A 2,306-nucleotide genomic window follows, 5' to 3' on the forward strand; every position below is an offset into this window, starting at 1 on the left:
TGTGGGTCGCGCTCAGGTCCAACTCGAGTTCCAGGCGCTTGACAGTTAGAACCAAACAAGGGTGGGTGGGTTTAATGGGACTTTGGGAAGACTAACAATACTAATGTAAACAATTCTAAACAGAACTAAGATGGTAGCGGCGCCATTTGATAATGATAAAACGAATAGTTTTACCAACGAATAAGCAACGAGAATCAAACGCAAGTAAAACTGATAACCCGTAAAAATAGTAGAATCCTAAATATTAATGTTAACAACACTAATACGAAATCCTACCGTTCTTACGTTTAAATCAATTCTTCTTACTCTCAAAATATAATCATGCAATATAATGAGTAAGGATTCATTCCACTCTTAACTGTCTAGACTTAAATTGAATTCAACTAATCAAACCAAAAGGAACAATGGTGAGAGTAATGATTTGATGTGAAATTTCTATACTACCATTCCCAACACAAGAACAATAATAACAATAAGAACATGTCATTATGGAATAAGTAATTAACTTTATAAATCTAATAGAACAATAACAACAAGATATGATTGAATGAATAACAACTATTTTATTTATCTAATGAATGATATTCAATGATTTAAATAACTAATCTAAAACAAAGAATGAAACTAATTAATGGAATGAAAACTAAGTAATTAACTAATCTAGATCTATCTTTTTCTAACCTTAAACTCCATTAACATTAGCTTCCTAACCTAACTACCATTAATAAAGAGTCAAGCTTTTGTTTTTATACTTTCAGATCCAAAAATCGTGCATGGGCTTGGAGCCATGTTTTGGGCCAGAAAATCGGGCCCAAAACCCAATTTCTTTAGTCCAAAATGGGCTCTTCAGCTGCAGTTGGCTTCGACAGATGTTTCATCCACTTCCGCTCCTCTGATTGGGCCAAGGCTTAGACCATTAGAAATCTCTTTTCGAACCGGTCGTTTTGACATAAGATACTCCCAATTCCGAGGTCTGAGTCCAAAGATACGGCCTTCGGAAGTTCTGCTGACTTGTGTGCTGTTTCTGCCTGTGTTGACTTTTCAGATTTTGACTGGGCTTTACAAAGGCTTTGTCTCCTTGAATCTTGGCCTTTATTCACAGAACTCCTTAGCAACCGACCTTTGCTCCTTTATCTCGCTAAAGTGGCACATTTCTGCACATAATAGACTTTGAAGCCCTGAAATGCATAAAACACGTGAATCGATATTAACTCTTAATTATCACTCACATAATTGGTCTAAAAGTATGATTGTTAAGGGGTTAAAACTACAGTTTTGGGCTCTTATCAAACCACCCCCAAACAGCATTTTGCTTGTCCTCAAGCAAATATGAGAAATTAGAATAAGTGACCAAAAATGGAGTTCTATCTACTCTCGTTTCGCTGAGTGCGATTGCATTGACCAGATGCAACAAGGCCTTAAACCACTAGGAATTCCCTAGTGGACAAGTTATAGCCTCGTGAGAGTTTTCCAGTGAAGGTACTCACAAACTTCATCTATACTACAACGACTAAGAAATAAAACTATTGTTTCCTTATTTATGTCTCAATTATCTATACATCTCACTAGCAATGAATACAGAATAATCATGTCGAAACCTAAGCTAATGTATGCATAATAATCAATCATCTGCGAATAAACATATATATAATGAGTAATACTATGAAATGCAATAACAGGTCCGTTTCTGAAACTTTGGAATAGCGTCCTTAAGTAGGTTCTCACATAAAAGTCAAGACAAAATCACTCGATTTTTCCACTCAAGTTTTGCTACTCCAATGGGCAATGAGCATACTTTACCTTACAATCTCAATGACACACAAGGAAGCCGAAGTTGATCAAACACATCTGCCACTTACTATCCCACTAACCTATTCCTAATTGAGCTAGAGGTCTTTATTAGTTGTTGCGGGGATTAAGAGATGGTTTAAGAATGAAGGAAACGGATATTCAAAAAGACAAGTCTGAGATAATAGGGTCTTCATATTACGTAACTAGAGAAAACCTTGTTCTTTTGCTTCTACACTTTGTTTCCATCCTTAGCCTTTTTCTTTTGGCTTTTCGACTCCTTTTATTCTATTTTTGGAGTTTTTATTTTATTTCTATTTTTCTTTTTCTTTTCTTTTCTTTGGATGTAAACTTCTTTTCTTTTTATTTTCTGAAGCAACTAACTAATTTCTGTTTACACAGGTTTTTCTCTTCTCTTTTCTTCACTCATCCTATTCTCAGACTTATTCTAAAATGGGTAGGTTGATTTTTTTTTATATTTTGTTTTTTTTGTTTTTGTAACAGGGTAAAGGAATTGT

This window comes from Coptis chinensis, chromosome 6 (genome assembly GCF_015680905.1).
Source record: "Coptis chinensis isolate HL-2020 chromosome 6, ASM1568090v1, whole genome shotgun sequence".
Taxonomy (NCBI): Eukaryota; Viridiplantae; Streptophyta; class Magnoliopsida; order Ranunculales; family Ranunculaceae; genus Coptis; species Coptis chinensis.